Here is a 13,911-nt window from a genome sequence, read left to right on the forward strand (position 1 = left end):
ATTCCACGCCTGCAATAGCTAAAGCTAAAAACAACATCTACAATGAAAAGTCTAGACATATTCGCCGGAGGCATAACTCGATTAAGCAATTGTTGGCTAATGGAGTAATTTTTTATAGATTTTGTGAGATCTAAGGAAAACTTGGCAGATTCTTTGACGAAAGGATTATCGAGAGATGTTGTAAATGTAACGTCGAGGGGGATGGGGTTAAAGCCCATACCAGAGTAAATCATCTACGACTAGGGGTGGGAATCGGTCCGGACCGGTCGGTATCGGACTCTAACTTCATCGAACCGGTCGACTCGGACATAAACTGTTGGTGACCACCTATTTACTCGGGCGGACTCGGACGGTCACTCTCAAGAATTCTTTGTCCATTGACCGTCCAAGACCGTTTATTTTACCGGTCCAGTCGGACACCGGACGGTCTCGGTCCGGACTTTCCAATAAATTTACTTATTCAGAACTTTATTTTTATTACCACAAACAAAATTACTTACAAATGAAGATGTTTAGCCAAGAAATCAAAAGTAAATATAAAAAAGAAAAAACACAGTTGATCATCATTCGACAAGATATAATTAAGCCATTCACTAATGTTTGGTCTTCCAGAGGACTATATGACTATAGCCAACGAACATCATATATTTATATGTCTATAAAATTCAACGGTCAACTTCTAAAAATGAGGACAGTTTAGTCGGCCAACCTATTCGGTCACTCGTACCGGTCGGTCAGCGGTCGGTCCTTCGACATAAAATTTTGACCGTGACCGTCCGCCAATTCTTTCGGGCCGGTCGGACACTGACCGTTATGACCATCGGGTGTCCATGGACACTTTTTATCTCGGTCGAACGGGTCGGATAGCGGTCTTCCGGATCTTTTTCCCACCCCTATCTATGACGGACACCCATCCCTGGAATTGGAGATCCCGTGACCTTGGTTCAATTGGACAACTAAGTTGTAGATGATAGATTATGAACACTCAGAGGAGAAAACTCCTACCCATCCCTATGGGAAAGAGAGTGTACCTGTTCAATGTGGGGGATGAGATCTATAGCTTGGGTATACCAAGTGGGGTGGAACAGGACACCCTTGATGGACTCACCTATATTAGTGTAGAAGTAGGGTCGCTTCCTATGAGAACTGGGCTATTCTCTAGAGCACTCATGAATACTAGGATATGCTCATGGCCGATAACAAGCACGACCGAATGATCTTGGCAGAAATTAGAGGACTTGTGTGTGAGATTTGTTGATAGAATCTACAAAACAGAAGTTCAGTTCAAGAACATCATGTTCACTAAACGACTAGTAGTCCCAACGAATCATCACAAGCAACGGTTCAAGTCATAACGACACCTTTGCTGATACACAATGCCTTATACTCTTCTCTTCTATCCAGCTCTTCTAATTTTATTCATGTGGGGAATTGTTAGTTGTATTTGAATAAAATATGACATTTAGTTTTTATTTTGAAATAAAATGAGCTAAAGTGAGCTTACCTTTTTGGAGAGAAATTTTGGTGGGAACTCTTTTGATCCACAAACAAACAAAATACAATGTCGTACTAACAACACTTGTGGAATAAAGTTAAAAACCTTTTCATCCTATTTACTAAAATAGAAATGAAAGCTGATGGGTCATGAAAATGTCCCATCTGAGTCGTTTAATTTAGTCGAGTTAGTTCGTTTCGAGTCTTTATTATAATAAAATGGTTGGTTTTCTTGATTAGGTGTCTTTTGGAGAGTTAGGTGTGAAAAACGGTTAAAAACGAGGAAAAGGTGCATGAAGGATATTTTGGTCATTTTGAGTCAAGGAAATTCTGGTAATTTGGCCAAGGTCAGTGCGTGGTTGAAAAGTAGAGGTCGAGACGAGTCCGTAGGAGAAAACGGAAGTCAAATCGGAGTTCGGATGAGTGAAATATGCAAAGTCAAAGTCAGTCAACATTTGGTGCACATTTGGTCAACACTCGGGACAGTGTCGGGCACAGATTTGGCGCGAGGTACACCAAGGAACACGTGGCGCGCTATGGAGGCTGGTGCATCTAAATCCCGTGTTTCCGCTAAGCAACGAAATGGACCCTATAGGCCTGATCCGGTGGAGCGCGCAGCAACTTAACCCGGTAGCCCCACTTTAACGTTTTAATCTTGATCGTTCTTCTCCGCGTGTCCCAGATCGACGGTTGCTGAGCGTCCTTCTCAATTGATGCTTCTGTGTAGCCCGTTGCAACTTAACTCCGTGCACCCGGAAGCAACGTTTTAATCTTAGCCGCTCCCTTCCGCGTGTCCCAGATCCGACGGCTTCCGTAAGTCCCGTCCTTTATTCCATTCCCATGTTGCCCGTAGCAGCTTAATTGGATGCATCCGATTACGTGTCACTCTCCCGACCCTCCAGATCCCGCGTTCTTTTCCATCCGACGGCTACTGAATCATCTCACCCTATTATCTTATAACCGGGTACACCAAATCACCCGAATTCCCACCTTAAAGCCCTAGCCACCTGGTTTTGTCCTTTTAACCCATTAAATTCCAAAAGTAACCCTTCCTTTTAATTCCTTTTACCATTTAACCCAACCAAAACCCTAACCCATCTATAAATAGCACCTTTCTCCTCCATTAAAACCTAGACTTGCAAACCCTCTCAATCTCCCTTCTTCTCTATTCCCATACTCCTTCTCTAATCCCTCTTCTCTATATCTCCTTCTCCTCTTTCAATCCCCTCTTACCTATTTCTTTCTCTCTTCTCTACTACTAAATCCACTTTATCCATTATTTTACCATCTCTTTCTCTACTACTACTTCTTCTCTACCACTATTTTTCTTCCATTAATAGTCTTCTTCTTCTTCCTTCCATATTCTTCTATCATCTTTACCCTCTTCATCTTTTCTTTCCAACTTCTTTCTAGATCTAAATTCTTCCTTCTCTTTCTTTCTCTTATTTGGGTGGCAATAAAATAGCTATTACTTGGATTTCTTGGAGTAAAATTCTTGAGCATAAATGGAGCAAATCTTGGATAAAATGGAGATACATGGGGATATGGAATTGGACATTCTTGGTTATTTCTTTCCATTAGTTTCTTAGTATATTCATTTATTTTACAATGTCAATGAATGTTATTTCTAGATTCCATGTATAGTTAATTTAGCAATCTAAGGTTGTAGATGAAACCCATTTTGGATCTTTGTAATACTTGTCTTGATTAATTAAATCCTTTGATGTGCTTTAATGTCTATTGATTGTTTACCTATATGGATTGGATTTTCTTTCCATTACTCATGCCTCATAATTAGATATTTCATACTTTCGTTAAGTTGTTAGATGGAGTATGCTTTTTAGATGATGAATAATAGTTAAGTGATCCGAATCTTTATAAGGAAGACAATTAGAATTAGTGATTATAAAATTGTTTTATCTAGAACATGATCCGGAATCCAAATAGTTCATTATATTGGATCCCGAGTAAATACAAAAGAGATTTAAGTAATTAAGTGCTTGTTTATAAAGTGAAATTATGCGGTGGATTTTATAACCTTAGATATCCTCTTACCTCTCACTTAGATAGTTTAGTAGTTTTATTTGTTTTCTTATTTCTTGCAAATCAAATCAAATTTATGAGTGGGGTGTGTGTGTGTTTTAGTCTAAGTTAGATATTGACATCTTGATTATTGGGCTAAACTCGCCGTCAATATCCGAAGTGCCTACCTATCCCTTGGGACGATTCTCGATTTACTCACATACTATAACTTGACCCCGTATACTTGCGGGAATAGACCTATTTTTAGGCCTACCAGAAGCTTCAAACTAAAGTGTTTTGTCCCACATCTTTCAAAGAAAAAAACTAGTTTGTGTTTATATAGAGAAAGTTGGGTGTAAGGGGTGCGGCCCCTTGGGGTTACAATAGTGCTCTCCGGAGGACGACCTAAAGTCCTCTGGCCAGTGGAAACATCCCAAGTACGTATGTACTGGCTAGTTATTATCCACTGTTGGATCAGGACGACCTAAAGTCCTCTGATCAGGTTCTCACTTTATAAATAGGGAAAACTCCCAGAAGGAAAAATACACAGAAAAACATATCGTCTTCTATCTCTCTCTCAGCTTTTACTCTTCTCTCTGTTATAGTTCTGTCAAGATCAGAATTGAAGTATGCTTCTTCAATCTCTGATAAGGAATAGTTGAATCCTAGGGGTTGCGCTCACATACTGCAAAAGCAATAGTACTAGATACGACGGTAGCAGGGGCGTTTAAAGTCTTCAGGACAGGGAGTCTAACTCGTGCCTCTGTTCCACCATTACTGTTCTACTGTCTACGTGCAGGTTCATTATCTTAGATTGGTTCACTTACTGTTCAATTAAGTTCTACAAAAAAGATAAGTTGATTATTTGATCTACTGTTTTATTGCTCAATTAATTTCCGATTTTGTTATTTGGTTTTAATGCTATTTTGATAACATGTTATATCCAATTTTACTAATTCTCTTGCATATTGATACTGTATTTATATATATCTCCAGATTTTTTTTGAAAGATTTCAATTCTACACTTAATATTTGTAGAAGCAGAAAAAAGATTCAGACCTGAATACTGGGTCTCAAGTCTGAGATACCAGAACCAAAGGTTATTCGCCAATTCCCGCAAACAAAACCAGTCGGAGGTACATCAACCCAGAGGAAATCTCAGTTGTCTAAAGACATCTTGGCTGGGGTAACCTTCTGATTGTTATCTCTGAATGTCATATTTCATCGCCAAAATCACCAAAAATCAGTTATAAAATTAGAGAATCCTTGCAGTAATTCGAATTGTGTTTATTCAAAATTGTTAGTATGGTGACTGAATGTAACGATGAGTTTAAGGGTTCTTTTTGGCATGTTTTTTTCTCCCTAAAAATGCAGTGATTGAAACTAATATAGTACTGTCTGAAGTAGTACATGCACAATTTTACCCATCCACTTTTTAGAGGGTTTAATGTGGAGTTAACATCAGAGATCTCGCTTTGAGTTTTTATATTCTTGAGATGTGTAGATAAGAAACCAATTACAATCTATCATAGCTAGCTGTGTTTAGGCTCAGGCGCTACGAGGATAAGATAGACAACAATCCTTAGTTGGAGTGGTAAGAGGTATAATCTTCCACCTTAGAGGTCAAAGGTTCGAGGCACACACTGAACAATTCAAAAAGAATGATAAAATAAAATTTGAGGACCTGAACAAAAGACTAGGGCACTAGTGGATCTCAAGATTCAGCTACTGCGAAATAGATGAAAACTACCTTGATCATTTAAAACCAGCTTGATGAGTGTAATAAGTTCTTGCATTTTACTGGCTATTATAATCTCTTTTAGATAAACATTTTCGTCTACGTAGGCTCCAACTGTGGATAGATAAAGTTCATCGGCTGAGGCATTTCTCTTTCGTAATAGTATTTGTTTAAGTTTGGAGTATTTGGTCATTGGTTTAACGAGTGGTAATGGTATATTTTATAATGTTTTCAATTTGAACGGAAAATCTAGAATCAATAGGACATTTTAATCACAAGCACAAATTTGTACCGGTGAGGTGAGTTGTGCGACTCTGTCAGAAAGGTTTGGTGATTGTGTTGGACCAGGCGGAGAAAAACATAAGCTGGACAGAACCTAAATTTAAAATATGGAGCCTACGTAGACGAAAATGTTTATCTAAAAGAGATTATAATAGCCAGTAAAATGCAAGAACTTATAACACTCATCAAGCTGGTTTTAAATGATCAAGGTAGTTTTTTCTAGGTCAGATCTGAAATCTGACTCGAGTCTATTTCGGGCCTTTGACCTCTAAGATGGATTTTAGAGGTTCAACCGACTCATTTAGAACCTTTGACCTCTAAGATGGTTTTGAAATAGAGACTAGTGCCAAGAACAAAGCAGCTGTCGATAGACATCGTCGGAAGAAGGTATATGAAGAGGGTGAGGAAGTGATGATCTTCCTACGAAAAGAACGTGTTCCCGCGGGCACGTATAATAAGTTGAAACCTAAGAAGTATGGTCCATTCAAGATTCTGAAGAAAATCAATGACAATGCTTATGTGGAGGATCTTCCAGAAGACATGGGAATTTTAAATACCTTCAATGTTGCTGATAGCTATACCTTCTACCCAGATGTTCCACTTTATCTTAACCATAACTCGAGGTCGAGTTCTTTTCAAGTGGAGGAGACTGATGTAGAGGAATTGGCCGAGAAATACAATGGATGAAATAGAAGCGGTCAAATTCAAAGGTGACAGACTAAAACTGCCAAAACCGAAGCTACGGGTGTCAGAATTGGACGAAATTTTGAGGGATGGTGCGAAATTGCGTTCTGGTCATTCGCCGTCGCTTCGTCAACTACGGGCCCACTTTGAGGGGCAAATTCCATCGTTTAGGGCCTCAAAACGGACTTTTACTAGTTTTATTTCTATTTTTGGAATTGTTATCAGTTTATGATTACTACTATTCTAGTATTTTATTTTATTAGGAGTTGCTATTGGAGTTTGACCAAGATTAGGAAACCCTAGGTCTATATAAAGAGGGCTTAGAAGTTGTTTCAGTCATTCCTTCATCAATAAAATTCAGTATTTTAGTATTCTTGTTATCAATTTCGGTTCTATAGTCTTTAGACGAAGATCTAAGACTTTTTTTATTAGTTTTCCGCTGCGTCAGAAAATTTATCGCCTGTAGTTTATTAGCTTGGATTGAAAGTATAAGCATTGGATTAATAATGTAATTTTGCGGGGAAAAAAATTGAATTGGTGATGTACATCACATAATGAAGACTAAATGTGAGGGGTCAAGTATGTTTGAGCGTTACATGACTATAATTATATAGGATGGGATACCGAAAGGCCAACTAGCTTCTCACCTATGTCATTATGATATTAAATATGCGGCCCCAAAATTTCGATCTTGAGTATTGTTACCTATTAACCGTTTTGAATGATTTTATTCTTTTTCATGGGATCACTCTTATGATGAATGCATCCAACCTAACAATCATATGAGGGAAAATCAGCTTTTAAACCTTTAATTCTTTAAACCTTTATTATGTACTGGCTAAATGGTGACTTAACAGGTTGATGAATGTGTATCTACTGGTTCGATTTGCAAACTAAAGTAATATTTTTTGTGTGTGAAAATTATACATATTATAAGTACAAATGGTTAGGTTTAGATGATATAGTGATATGCTTTTTCAAAACTATGGCCCTTGGTTTGCTACTTAACTACATTCACATAGTTTGAGTCTCAGGTTTGCTCGAGGGATGCCATAGTCAAAGTAGAACCATCTACTATCCACTGAAGTCGTAACTATTTCATAATATCACGTATTGAGCGGGCAAGCCATTAGTTACCACTATTTATCTTATGACCTGGTTTTTAATTGATTTATTATTTTGTTTTGCTATAACAGGTTGAATGAGATTTTCACGATCAATGAGACCGAGATGTTTTGATCATTTATAATCTCTACAAATAGAATGTTTTTCTTTTTTTTTTTAAATGAGAGAAAATTCTCTCCAGTCATTTTCAAAGTTAGTTACCGATGCACCCTTCTTCCGTTTACATTGTTAGGTGCAACTTTGGTTTCCACCCTTGTAACTTGCTTGAAACAACTCGGTGTTAACGGAGGAATCACATTGAATGAGCCATATGAAATTTTGGGTTCCACATCTCTGTTTCATGTGAGTACTTTGATTGTTGTTGTACTTCAATTGTTTCATTGTGCATCTTGGGTATTTTACTACATTTTAGAATTTTTGTTTATGAGGTTTTTCTTATGCCCCTCTATAACCAAACTTTGACACATGTGTATACATTTGGCATTGCCTTGTGTAGGTGATTCAATTGGAAACCTTGTAAAGGCATTTGCCCAACATTTTGGTGCTAGATTGCTTATCGTGGTGGTTTTTTTTCAAACATGATCCTTGGCTTTATGATCTATCAATACTTGTGTGTGTTTGTAATTTACAATGAATTATTGTTGATTGAAGAAAGCAAACATAAATAGACATAAAACAAGAATTAAATGAAATAATTTCGAATGTTGAACTTGAAAGTAGCGTATGAACTTCAAGTCATGGTAAAAAGTATTCTATACCTTTCTACTTGCTAAATACAAAATGAATAGAATATGGGCAATATCTAGTGATATATGAATTTGTGAACTAAATGTGTTTTAAAGTAAACACTATTAGTAATTGCTCTAATAATTGACTTTGCCATTCCTAAAGGCATATGCAACAACATTGAGTCCATTCAAAGGACTTTCTGGTGGGGAAAATCCAAAACATTCAATACTCTCAACTGGTCCACAATTTGCAAGCCCCGTAAATTCGGTGGACTAGGCATTCGTCTCCCCCTTCTTGACAACCAGGCTTTCCTGAACAAGATTAACTGGTGTATAATCAACAAACCTAATGCAGTTTGGGTCAAACTTTTTAAAGGGAAATATTTTCCTAAGTCGCATAAACCCACATCTCCCAAAGCTAACCACTCTTGGATTTGGAAATCCTTAAATAAACAGTTCAGTCAGATGCATAACCTTATATTCTGGGACGTCAACAAAGGAGACAATATCGATATTTGGCAGGACTGCTGGATACAAGATCACCCTCCTCCTATCACGAATCATACCGAGTCTAACCTTAAATGGGTTTCGCAACTTATGGATAATAATAATTGGAATACTAATAAGATTCAAAGTTGCTTTAACAATGATATCTGCAACTCAATCCTTAGCATCAACATCCAAAGCAATCTAGAGGACATTCCCAGATGGACGCTTACAAAATCAGGTAACTTTTCGATTAAATCTATGTATAATTTTTTGAGAATCAGAAGTACTAACCTTATGCAGGATCAAACTGACTGGTTTTTATATGGAATATGAACACTATACCGCGCGTTAAACTATTTCTATGGAAATGCTGTACTAATGGGCTACCAGTAAAGGAAAAAATAGGAAAATACATTGGTAACCAATTCTCTTGTATTAACTGTATTGAAAACGAGACATTAGATCATGTTATGCTGCACTGCAACTTCGCGAAAGCGATTTGGTTTCATTTTCAGGTAAAAACAGATCAGATAGAATCGACAAAACAATGGATCTATCAATGGAAAAACCTAGATGAAGAACTTGGATTACTATATGCCAAAATTCTATGGTTTATATGGAAAGCTAGATGTGAAAACTGCTTCAACACAACAAAACAAAATCCGAGACAAATCATTGACAGGATATATACCACATCGATTACGCCTATTAAGATTGAATCTATTATCTCTAATGTATGCAGGGAAAAAACTAAGCAAAAAATGTGGAGACCTCCTTCGGCACTATTTCTAAAACTTAATGTTGACGCATCCTTCTCCAAAAGCACAGAACCAGCCGGCATCGGTTGTATCATTAGAGATGAACACTCTGCTTTTATTATAGCAGCGGCAGACTCAGTACATTGTCAGAATGCGGAAGAAGGTGAAAGCATAGCCATACTATTCAATATCAAATGAGCTTTAGAACGGAATAAGGTGAAGAGTTCAAGGATAAATTTGAAGAAATAATATTCACATTTGTTAATCGGGAATGCAACTCTCAGGCTGACGATCTAGCTAAATGGGGTATGAAAAATGGTCATAGGAGAATATGGAATGTTATTCCTTATTTTGTTACGGATGTACGTTAAACCTTTGTACTTGTTTTTAGTTATGCTATGTTTACTTCATCAAAAAAAAAGAGTTAATTCCTATATGGCCCCGTACTTTGTGACCAGCTTCCTTTATGGCCTCCTTTTTTTCGTAAATTCAAATATGACCCCCTATTTTCAGGTAAATGTCATTACTACCCTTCCTAATTCTAAATTTAAAACATTAAAACAAAATTATTTCCACCTCACCCCTCTCTCCCTCCACTTCATCTCACCCTTCTCTCTCTCTCTCTCTCCAATTCACCTCTCTCTCTCCAACTCACCTCTCTCTCTCTCTCTCCAACTCACCTCTCTCTTCTCCGGTGAGGTGGCCGGTCGGAAAATTTTCCGGCCGGCCACCTTCAAATTTAAAAAAAAAAAAAATCTCTCTCCTCTCTCTCTCTAATTTTTTTTTTAATCTCTCACCTCTCTCTCTCTCTCTCTAAAACTCCGGCGAAGGGGGTTTCTCTTCGCCGGAGGATCTGTTCGTGAACAGATCCTCCGGCGAAGGGAAACCCCCTTCGCCGGAGTTTTAGATAGAGAGAGAGGTGAGAGATTAAAAAAAAAAAATAATTAGAGAGAGAGGAGAGAGAATTTTTTTTTTTTTAAATTTTGAAGGTGGCCGGCCGGAAAATTTTCCGGCCGGCCACCTCACCGGAGAAGAAAGGGGTGAGTTGGAGAGAGAGAGAGAGAGGTGAGTTGGAGAGAGAGAGAGAGAGAAGGGTGAGGTGATGTGGAGGGAGAGAGGGGTGAGGTGGAAATAATTTTGTTTTAATGTTTTAAATTTAGAATTAGGAATGGTAGTAATGACATTTACCTGAAAATAGGGGGTCATATTTGAATTTACGAAAAAAAGGGGGCCATTAAGGAAGCTGGTCACAAAGTAGGGGGCCATATAGGAATTAACTCAAAAAAAAAACTCTAACCAGTAACCCAAATTCACTAGCTCTAGATTAATTTGGAACCAAATAACCAATGAAAGTAACCTCAGAGGTTAAGAGTTCGAAGCACGCTTGCAACTAAAAAATAAATTAACTTAAAACGATAAAAAAGTCAACAAAAGTACCAGTAACCGAAGAGGTTAAGAGTTCGAAGCACGCTTACAACTAAAAAATAAATAAATCTAAAACGATAAAAAAGTCAAAAAAAATGACAGTAACATATAGTTAGGACAATTTTTCACTAATTCATCAAATCAGTCATCTAGACATCAATTTAAGGCAAAATCAGACATCGTTCACAAATTGCATTCCATTAAATCAGACATCTAGATAAATACTTCCCCACATTTTTGTAGTGCACTTACTTCACAATTCAACAACTAAATCAACAATTTGCAATGGTTAAAAACCGATGAAATAAAAGTTACAACCCACTCACATTGAAAAGTAAAAGCAAACATCAAATTTCAAGACCAACTAACAACAATTGAACTTCCAGCGGCGTGCTTCCCATCTGACCATTCCAACCGGCCGAACTCATTCGTCCGAGACGACATCAAACTAGCCATAAAAGTGAAAATGTAACTTAGCTTCTCATTTGCTTTACTGAAACCCAACTATCCAGGTTCAACCGATATCTTAATCGACCCGATGCTGAAATTAGGGACACTTTTGGGGTGCCCACATTAGTTAAAGTCCAAGTATATTCAACCACAGAGTCACTATTATTTCCACTTTAGGCAGCCATAAGGGGCACGACTTACATTGTTTCTGTTAAAATCCTTTAATTTTTGTTAACAAAAAAATATAACGAAAATTTGTATTTTCTTTGTGTAAAAAACTCAAATATTTGTATTTTGTTTAGTTAGAAATGAAATATTTTTCGCAAAATTGTTGTAAAGTGTCACAAAACGTTGCAAGGTGTTGCAAAGTTTTCGCACGGTGTTGTAAAATTGTAGCGTGGTGTTGCAAAATTGTAGCGTGGTGTTGCAAAAATGTCGGAAGATACTGTGAAACTATCGCAAGGTGTTGCAAAACCGTCGCAAGATGTTGCAAAATTGTCGCTAGATATTGCAGAACCGTCGTAAAATTTTTCAAATTTTTGGCAAAGCGTTGCCAAACTTTTGGACGGTTGATTTTCCCAACGACGTTTTCCGGTGATTCGGTCATAGAAAAATTTCCGTGTCCAGAACCATGATCCAACGGTGTTGATGGCTTACCAGTTGCTGTGTCTAAAACACTTTGACCAGATCTGTAATTAACATGGGTTGTGGTTTTCACAGCTGACCGAATTGCTGCGATGCTCCACCATGCACGGGCTGCCTTCAGTAAAGTGGCCAAACCAGTCACGTGCGGGCACCACATCGACGTACCTGACATTATGTTGAATTCTAGTCTTCTTGTATCTACGGCTAATCCTGTTGGTCTGACCTCACCTGACCAACCCGCTAAGATGTTGACACCTGGTGCGATTATATCGGGATTAAGTATCTGAGGCGTAATTGTACCCGGGAAAAGAATAGTGGCCGTTGGATTAGGATCTGAGAAAAGATAAGATTTGATTATATCACCAGTTTTCTCAGTCACACCGCTCACCGGCAAAAGATGAGCATCGGCTATAAGATTTTCGCCGTTAGCGGCGGTGTTGGCCAAAATCATTCCGACACCACCAGCATCTTTCACTACTAAACCCTTCTGAACCCTATCGTTAATACCACGGTCACATAGAACGATTTTCCCAGCGACTTTTTCCGATGATAAACTTCCCGTCATACAGAAATTTCCGTTCGTTGATGTACTGATGTGACCAGCGTAAACAGACGATATTGCCTTCTCCGGCAATGGTTTCCCCTGATAAATCGACACACCTGAGAAATTTTTCCCGTTACCGAGACTAACGTACGCCGGAAAATCACGATATAGGGTTCCGGCACCAACTGTAGTTATCCATGGTGGTGCGACGTTGGAGAGACTGTCTGAAGATGGACCAGAGTTTCCGGCGGACCAAGAAACAAGGATTCCTTGTTCCATGGGGGTAAAAATTCCGATAGCTACACTATCAATGTGAACACCATCGTCAACGGCTTTGTCCAACGCTGCTAAAATATCAGCACTATAATAACCACCGAGGCAACAAACTTTGTAAGCCGAGATTCTAGCACGAGATGCCATTCCAGGAGCTGTAGTTGAAGTATGAGTTCCGTGTTCCTCATCATCTGTAGGCGATCTCGATTCCTTTGACTCCATCGGTCCAAGAGTAGCTTCATATCGTCTAGAGAAGAATCGGGCACCGATTAGCTTTTTATTACAACTTGAAGAATTGAATTTCTTTGAAATTTCACAATCTCCTTTCCAATTTGTTGCAATAGGATCGATTATAACGTTACTCAGTGAGTTACACTCGGGAAACAATGATCCTTCTTCTTTATGAATCATTTCAGCCGATTCTGATACCGATTTGAGTGACGATACATACCAGTGTGAATGTTGAGTGAATTTCTCTGACATTTCGGATTTCGCCATTTGAACTATGTAAGTTTTCTTCTTTTCAATGGAGGCCGATGATGATTGGGACAACCCCATAAACAAAAACAGGAAGAGGGCAATATATCTCAAAGTCAGCATCTTTTTCTTTTTCTTTGCCCCAAATTTTAATTTAGGAAGAAGTAGTATATATAGACATCAGATTTTTATGATTTCAATTATTGACAGAAAATTTTCAACAAAAAAAAAAAAAATTATTGACAGAAAATTGGGAGCGGAGGTGTTTTGATGTTGTGACCTTGTGCGCTTTGTTTGTTTGCTTACGTTTTTTAGGGTTCTCTTGTTTTTGTTTTTTAATCAAATTATTCAAAAAAAAAATTATTGACAGAAAGACCGAGAAAAGTCCTCACGTTTTCCTGCGTTCAATCGGTTCACCCATTTCAATTAGTACATGTAAGAAATGTATTTATTTATTTTTATTTTTATTTTTTTTGTTAAAAAGACAACCCATCTTTTTAACTAGATAGGCTCCAAGTAAGTTGTAAAAATAGGTTTGAAGGACATTTTTAAAGGCACCAACTTTTTAAGAGTCAAAAATACCCTTCATTAAATTACAACTACCTAGTAATAATCTAACTAATAAATCAGGAATTTGAGTTTTTCCCATGAACGAACCGAGTTGGATTGTAGATGCCGATTAGAATTTCTGGGATTTGAATCGATTTTGGCTATAAGATAGGCTGATGTTTTTAGGTTTTGGTGATTTAATCTATTTGCTTGTTGTTTGAAGAGGCT

The 13,911-nt window shown here is 37.8% G+C and overlaps 1 pseudogene across 1 annotated transcript; it reads right to left on the minus strand.

The window, feature by feature from the left end:
- Positions 1–10,927: 10,927 nt before the first annotated feature.
- Positions 10,928–13,272, minus strand: LOC147537344 (subtilisin-like protease SBT1.7 pseudogene; annotated as a pseudogene). The gene has a single exon (XR_015225606.1). The product of XR_015225606.1 is annotated as a subtilisin-like protease SBT1.7 pseudogene (transcript).
- Between the last annotated feature and the right edge of the window lie 639 nt (positions 13,273–13,911).

The sequence above is a fragment of the Eschscholzia californica genome, unplaced genomic scaffold (assembly GCF_041429995.1).
Source record: "Eschscholzia californica isolate CP2 unplaced genomic scaffold, dmEscCali1.0.p SCAF_5, whole genome shotgun sequence".
Lineage (NCBI taxonomy): Eukaryota > Viridiplantae > Streptophyta > Magnoliopsida > Ranunculales > Papaveraceae > Eschscholzia > Eschscholzia californica.